Genomic DNA, 9,085 nt, shown 5'->3' on the forward strand with positions numbered 1-9,085 from the left:
AAAATGTGGAATAAGAGATCACTTTCCGAATGTACTCATGGATTTACAAAATTAAAGATACATGATATTTATCTCATGATGCGTTTAGGTAGATTGAAATGATATGCAAATGCTACTGTACTGTTTATTGCTCCGTTCTCTGCAAAGTTTAGTAAAAAAATCATCTACATCAAGTTTTGTGTTTAGTAGCTAATAGTGTCTAACTATTAAGATCGTAAGACTGCTCTTATACTCTCTTGACTACATGCTAGCCCAATCAGATTGTTTGCTAATTACTAGTTATGAGATAATTTGTTGTAGAAAATTACCGAGAGAATCTACCATTTTTGTAGGAAAGCATCTACTATCTCTTGGAAAATTGGCCTAATGACATACAAGTTCGAACAGCTCTTCACATTCGGGAGGTATGTGACCTCTTTATTCAAGGTGAAAACTACTATGTTATTATTCTGAGATGAAAAATCATGTTTGGGGTTGTAAATATGAAATAGAGAATTGATGGGAATGCACCCAATGTTGATTTTTTAGAATTTGAGAATGTATATTGCAATATCCTGAAAATTTCCTTCTTTTTAAAATACTTTTTTTACTCTAATAAAACTCTTTTTAGAAAATAACCAAAATATTACCGCCACTGTGATAATGGCTAAGGTTGGTTTTCAAAGTCTCACAGCGGAAGTCTAAAACAAAAACCAACTTTAAAAAATAAAACTTAAAACTTGAGTTCACAACCTTAAAACAAAAGTAGAATAAAACATTCATAAGCTGGAACCAATTCAAACATATGGCTCTTCTTAAAAACCAATTAAAAACAAACATAATAATGTTAGTCTATAACAATAACCAATAATTCAAAAACATTAAAACTAAAAAACATAACAAGTAACTCTCTGCACTGTATCCCATCATGCTCTTCATGCTTCCTGTTACTTCCTCTTTATTTCAACTCTCTACTCACCATATGAAAATGGGTCATAGTAGAGCTAATCCAAAGCAAAGCCAAACACAAAAGTACGAATCAGCAAAGTTGAGTACATATGCACCTCGCTAACATGAATATCCTAGCATCTAAATAAAAATAATAAAAACATGATCGCCACACAATCACAAGTCAACTTACCTTTGACTCATAACTAGCAATATTGATTATTAATAATAATTTTAGATTACACATCGAACGGGTTTCCTTCCTTGAAAATAGTCCATTTAAATATTGAGCTTCCAACTAGGGAGCTACCCCAATTGACACCTACTATGTCACACTTGGTGACGAAATTCCAGCGCATTAATAATAAAATAAAGTACAGCGCCCTGTACCCTTGTAGAAGCTATGGTTAAATATAAAACCTCATAACTCCCCCCATATGTTCATACTCAAGGTATATATGTTCCAAGAGTTTTGGTGCGTATCCTCTTACACTTTACGTGATCAATTTTACTTGTGATGAGTCAAACCAATCAATTAAGAATAAACATAATAACAATCAACACATACTTCTAATTCATTATTGAATTAATTAGTGAGCATATACTATTTATTTTAATTAAGGTTCTTTGCCTAATTTTGTGCACAAAATTGCACGATTACTACCTTGGTGCATAAAACGCACTACTACACTTCCTTGACTCAAACTCAACTTACTTGAGTGAGTAAATAAATAAACTAACTTCTTGACTCAACACCAATAATAAATGGGTGAGAAATAATTTCATGAATCATGCTCAATAATTCTAATTTTAGCTCTTTAACTCATATATAAGTCTTTGCTTATTAAATACATGCTTTCTTGATACTTGAAAATAAAACATACTTCCATGATTCATACATATTCAACTTGTATCGTGCCTCAAATAATATATTCATATGCTTGCATAAAAATTCATTCTCAACCAACATCAATTCCAAGCATATAATTGACAACATAAAGTTGTATCTCCTAATTAAAAGAATTACCAAAGTCCTCTAACTAAAATAGATAGGGAAGGAGGGTCGAATCCACAGGGAAACAAGTCTTTCTATTTCTAATTAATTAATATAATCTAAACCATTAAGTAAACAATTTATATTTTAGGGGAATTAAACTAAAGGAACTAATTAAATTAACACGATTAAGAATTATTAGAATAACAATATAACAAAGCCTAGGGTATAGGTTCACCAATAAATAATATACCAGGGTAAAACATAGTAATTAATCATCAATGCATCAATTAATCAATCATAAAGGGCTTTCGCTACGTATTACAATCACAAAATTGATCTACCGGTATTAAAATGCATCTCTCGAATCTTGACTTAACCATTTATAAATTAACCTTCCATGAAACACTTTAATTCTCATCTCGAATCAATATTGCAAAACTCATACAATTAAACCAGGTCTAATCTAATTGCATAGCATTAAATCAATCACTAGGAAATCAATCAAAGCATTGAAAATCAACAATAATAATTCACCCATTCATATTATTTATGGATCCCCACAACCCTAGAAATAAATCTACTCACGCATATTAAAATCTAAATTAAGCAAAGCAAATAAACAAGACATGATTAAGCAAAGCAATTAAATTACTGAAAATAAAAGGGGAAGAAATTGTTACCAAAGTAAACGGAAATAATGAATTGTATAAACCAAAAGTGTAGAGAGAGAACAATAGTAATAATCCAAAGCCTAAAGCTATTTGAGAAATTAACTAATGAGAAGAGGTACCCGTATCTAACTTAACAAAACGTATTTATACTTAAGCTCAAAAAAAATCCTAATTAAAAAACAAAGTAAAAAAAGTCTTCGAAATCCTCTTCAGAATCACGCGCCCGGTCGGGCAAAGAGATTTGCCCGGCCGGGCCCGCCTTTTTCCTTGAGTGGAGTCTCGCTCGCGCCCGGTCAGGCGCGAACCAGGGCAAAGCCTTCTTCTTCTTTCTTCCTCGCACGACCGGGCGCGCCTTAGGGCGAGGCCACTACCCGGTCGGACGAGCTCTCGAGCAAGGGATCATCTTCGATTGGGCCATGTTCTTGGCGCAATCCTGATTTCCTCTTTGGGGCCTTTATAGCTCGACCAATGCCTTGGTCTCTTCTTTGCCGAGCCCTTAATCACTGATTTGATAACTCTAACCGATCTTGGGCTACGGAAAATGTTCATATATCTCTAATGCTCGTAGTGGATCCCATAAGTCCAGGAAAATGCTTCAAATATGCAATTTCCTATAATACAATACCAAATCTACAAAAACACTAGAAAACGCCTATTAGTAATAAAAATGGCTCTAAAGAGCCAAAAATACTCCTAAATATGACCAAAGGACGGGGTAAAACACTATATAAAATGAACATATCAATAATCAACCAAACATGCTACTAATTCATCACGTAAATCATACTTTATAAATCCTAGCATGATACTACGCATACACAAATATTCTTGTGCACATACATACCTTGAATAATGCCTAAACTCAACCACACTCTTTAGAAATCACCTAGCTCAAAGCTTCCTACAAATAAGAATACATAACTATAATTAATCTATTATTATCACAAATTTTCAGCAACTATAATACTCTTTAAACCTTACTAATTAACTCAATTTAATGACATAAAAGCCATGAAACTTTTTCTTTAAGTGGGTACGTCAAATCCTTTCAAAAAGACTTAATTTTTTGACTTAAATAAAAAATTCCAGCATACTTATTTGATATAAAACATTACTAATAGACTAGAAAATCATATTAAATCATTAAAACCTTTTTCCCTTTTATGGGTAATCAAACCCTAACTAAATAATTAAAAAGTAGTGTGCATAGATAAATTTCAGCATTAATTTGAGGGCTATAAACTCATTAAAAACATGTTTAAACCATTATAAACAACAACATCAACCTAGGATTAAACTCTAACCATAAGCATGAAATCCCCAAATTCTAGGGTTTGTAAATTTGGGTTTTTTATTGAATAAAAATCTGAAAATTATATAAATATTTAACAACATCAAATATCCAAAATCAATACCAAAACATAATAAAAATCATGCTTTAATTTAATAAAAATAATAGAATTAAATTAGGAAGAGAAAAAGAGATTTTTTTTTTTAATAATACCAAAACCGAAAACCAAAGGAGAGAGAAGGAGAGGGTGGTCGGCGGGCTGCCAGCTGCTGCTGCTGCCGTCGGTGGTGGTGATAGCGCCGGTGGTGGTGGTGGCGCCGGTGGCTGCCGGTGTGAGGGGAGAAGAAGAGGGTGAGAGAGGCGTGGGGAAGGAGAGGAAAAAGAAGAAAAAAAAAAGAGAAAGAGGAGAGAGAAAATAAAGAGAAAACCTTGAAATTTTTGTGAAATCTGACAATTATGATTTTTGAGTGAAAAATCATGAAATCTTGAAGTATTTATACTCACCTTTTAAAACAAAAACTCATAATTACAAAACTGTTATTACTAAATCCTACTCCCCCTTGAATTCTTCCTTTGGGGCCAACTTGTTGGGCTTTTAAGTGTCCTCAATTTTCAAACAAGTTGATTTAACTATTTAAATAAAGTTGATCCAATTCAAAACACTTTTATTGCCTCAATTAATGACTCATATTATTTTATGCACACTTACATAATATTTAAATAATTAATTTCTTTTCAAAATGAAATGAATTATTTTAATTTATATAAATAAAAATATTATAAAAATACAAGTATTACATATATAATTGTAAAATACCAAATACACAATTAACATCATAAATACATAATCCACCTCTCTCATTCAAGTAGTTTTCTTGCTTTTACTTAGGCCTAGTATTAATATAACCACAAAAAAAAAAAAAAAAAAAAAAAAAAAAAAAAAAAAAAAAACTGATTCCAAATTTGAAAACTCAAGTGGACGCCATAAAAATTATCACTATAAAAGAAACATCGGACAGCTACTGCTTATGTGACAACAAGTTCATTTGAATTGAACTCTGTTGAAATTTTGGTAAAATTCAAGCCATTCTATCTTAGTAGCTGATTTCTTCCACTCATTATATCATGTGGTTTTGTTTAGCACCATGTACTTTTCTTTCCTGAATAGGGTACGAAAAGTTCTTGGATCAGATGTAATAGAACTCTAGCATATGAGAAAAATGTTGAGAGCACCTTTGGTTACCATCAAAATTTGACACAAGACTTTATCCGTGCACTGATCTACAGGTAATAAATTCCTGTCACTACTTACCTCTTGTTAAGAAAGTTGTTATCATTTGTCCATTGTAATCGATGAACCATCTAGAGTGCTTAGTTTAAAGTGTATTAGCACATCACTTGAACTATATTTGTGCCATATCAATAACGGTGTGTCAATGCCTTGACATTTTCTCCTAGATTTGTGCCACGTCAAAAACATTTTCTCCTATATGACACATTGTTATGTTAAAGAAGATTCAGTGGAATAGTAATCATGTGTGTTGTTAAATAAAGTTGAGAAATTGATCAATAGAGACTACTTCAACTGCAAAATGTTAGATGCATATATTTTAGAACAGAAAAAATTATTGTAGGTTCCTAATTTTAGAAAAAAGATAATTGAAGAAAAGGTTATAAGATTTTAATAGTTAAACGTTAGATATGAGGCACTACTAATAAAATGTTTTAATACAATACTCATAAAATCATTTAGGAGCGTGAAACATAGGACAATTAAGGATCTTCACTTATATTGTTTACTGATTTAGATTGATTTTAATCTATACAACCTTATTTTTACCGATCAAGATTTAATTCTTATTAGAACTTTAGAAGTAATGTTTGAGTTGAAGAAAACATGGCCTAAATCAATAAAGGGTCATTTTGCAACATTGCTGAGCTAAAATTTTGCTATTACAATAGTTTCTTCTATTGGACTGCACATCGTTATAATTTAAAGAAAAGCCTTTGTGCATTGTACTTTGTAGTATACAATACTGACCTATATAACGTGCTCGTTACTAACTCAGAATTACTTATTTTTCAAGATTTACCTTCTCTGTACTTTTTTCAGTACTTTAGTTGAGTCGTTTTTTTCAAGTGTATGACATAATGTTGTATTATTAAATTTCAAACAAGGTAATAAATTAGTATTGAATTTTCTTTTTAATCATAAGTAAGAGTCGGAGAAGGGCAACTCTTAAACAATATTTGTTGTTTATATTTGTCAATAATCGGGGATACTAAGCTTCAAAAGTATGGCTCCGACATACTGCTTATTATGTCTCAGAGGAGTCAAAGAAACCCATATTCAATAATCAATATACCAACTCCAATATTGTCATCTTACTAGTGAGGATTAAAGCTCAACCCAAGATCTATCTTTAACTTTAAATTTTCAGCATCATTTACTGCTAAGCACATATTGTCTGCATCTTATATTAATTTTAGTGGAGACCAAGACAAGGGGATATCATATGTTGGAACATTGGAATGGATAAACATGTTAAATGTCTCGACTTCTGAAGATTGGAGGCCATGGTTTGTCAATGGTCAAGTTGCCGGGTAAGTAACTAATTAACTACTGTACATGAAATCAACCATACTGCATTAGTTTCCCAATATTTACCTGGTCTACTTAAGAATAAAATATTAGCCTCTTAAATTTGGAATTGTGAGTGCAGGTATACTACGAAGCTCTCAAATGACAAATATCATGTAGGCTCGGTTTCAAGGTTCGGTATTTGTAAGTATAAAACCGCTAACATTGTTGACTGTTTTAACTAATATAGATACTCTAATGGTGTTAGAGGTTCTATGCATCTAATGGTATTAGCGGTTCTTTATATAAAACCTCTAATACCATTAGCAGTTTTATATTAAAAAACCGCTAATACCATTAGCGATTCTATATAAATTGTTTTCACCATTAGTGGTGGTATTATATAATCTAGCAGAAGTGAAAGCAAAAGTAAACGAGATAGCTTCAACTTAGAACCGTTAATGATATTAGAGGTTCTATGCATAAAACCTCTAATGGTATTAGCGGTTCTATATATAGAACCGCCAACATTGTTAGCAATTTAATACTGCCAAATTACAAGCATATGAACCGATCCTAAATGGACAGTATTGTGGAAATAGTTTTTAAATCGACTTATATAAGGAATTAATTTGTATTTTAGCATTATTCAGGGAAATCACTCTAATTTGAAGTATGTCAATAGTCTGATGTTTGTTTTTGATAGAATAAACCGCAGTAAAACAATGGAACTGTTTGACAAAAGCTATTGTTCCTTTACTATTGTGGCATTTATGTGCTTGGATGAAAAAATTAGGGACGACCGATATGTTTTCCTTCTTTGGTATAACACGGAGTATGAAAATGGAACAAAATTAGAAGGATCAATAATACTACTTCCTTCGTCCCACATTATATTTCATGTTTTCGTATTTCGGAGACCCAAAATGTTATTCATGTTTTTATTTTTGGATAGTATGTAAAGACCATTATACCCTCATTTTTTTTACTTTATTCATTGAACATCCTAAATAACCCTTGAATTTTCCACTTGTTTGTACTTTTTTCCACCTTCTCTCTCTAACTTTTTGTCTATAATTGAACTTTTCACTTTTTTTTATTGTACTTCATTTAATTTCTCCTCCCATTTCTTAAATACCGTGCAAAAACACAAACAGGAATTATAAATTGGGACGGAGGGAGTAGTAAAATTTTATCCCACTCCCTTACCGTCCTTTCTTCTATCTTTTCCTTTAAATGTACTTGTATATTTAACAATCAGTCTAAATACTCCCTCTATATTTAAATAAGTGAAACGTTTCTCTTGTGCACTTAATTATCAATAAGTAAAATTATAAAAGTTGAACATTAGATCATCTCCAATGGTGAGATTCATTGGAGTTTTTTTAGAAGAAAGTGTACTTTTTTTTTATAAAAAATACCAATAAGTTGGTATTTAAACTCAGATACCCAAAAAGAAAGTTGCAGTTTAGGTACGTACTCAACTTTGAGTCTCAATTGACAAATATGTGACCCTTTATCAATTTTATAATAAATTAATAACTTTATTTATTTATTTAATCTCTAGCCACAACAATCTCTAACAAAAAAAAAAGTTGGATATGGTTGGCCAAAATGGAAAGTGACATTAGTATCATATAAATCTCTTTGCCAATATCTTCCCATCATCATATATAACAATTAGCACTATCAAATTTTAAACCGAAATCGTTTAACTGCCCGAAATCAACCGACCCAAATGAGAATCGAACCGATGAAAAACCGATTTATAGAAACCAAAAACCGACCCGAACCGTATTTTAGTAAACCGAAAATCAAACCGATTTGAATAGTATTAAACCTTATAAGAACCGAACCTGTTAACAAACCGAACCAATTCTAAACCGAACTAAAATATAACCAAACCGAAAAAGAACCGAACCGTTTCTACCTGAAACCATTTGAACCGGAATAAAAATTGTTTACTCCGAACCATGTGCAAACCGAATCGTTTATAAATAGAACACTTACAAACTGAACCGTTTATAAACCGAACCGAACTGAACCGCTTATAAATCGAACCACTTACAAACCGCTTATTATAAAGGGAAGATTAAAATCACGTTAAAAGGAATTTTAAATAAAATCTAATTATGCACACATGTTTACTATGGAGTACATTATTGTTTTCTCTGACTTTTTTTTAATGTAATTGTGGATTAAGCAAAAATACTCTCATCTTCTCTTTAAATGACATCATCAAAGTGCCTCACAGTTTGCTCGGAATAATTATATTATTGGACCAAAGTTGACCTAGTCAAATTCTTATGATGTATTATTGTAATTCTTGAAATTTTTAGAATGAGATTGCATCCTTTGATCTTTCAAAAAAAATTTAAGTCAATATAAAAATTATAATAAAGAATATTATTAATCAATTTATCAATTGAAAAGAAACTCGAAAAATTCTAGCTTGAAAAAGAAGATTTTTTTTTTTTTTATTAAAAAAGACTTTTTTCTCTTAATTTGAATTGAGTCACATGGAAAAAGATCAATGCACAACTGCCCGAAACCAACCGCTCCAAATGAAAACCAAATCGATTAAAAACCGATTTTTGAATCCGAAACTCGAACCGCAT

General features: G+C 31.3%; 1 pseudogene; it reads left to right on the top strand.

The window, feature by feature from the left end:
* LOC110716076 overlaps window positions 1-7,540 on the top strand; it is a 56,504-nt pseudogene extending 48,964 nt beyond the window's left edge.
* The last annotated feature ends 1,545 nt before the right edge of the window (window positions 7,541-9,085 follow it).

Source organism: Chenopodium quinoa, unplaced genomic scaffold, assembly GCF_001683475.1.
Source record: "Chenopodium quinoa cultivar QQ74 unplaced genomic scaffold, ASM168347v1, whole genome shotgun sequence".
NCBI lineage: Eukaryota > Viridiplantae > Streptophyta > Magnoliopsida > Caryophyllales > Amaranthaceae > Chenopodium > Chenopodium quinoa.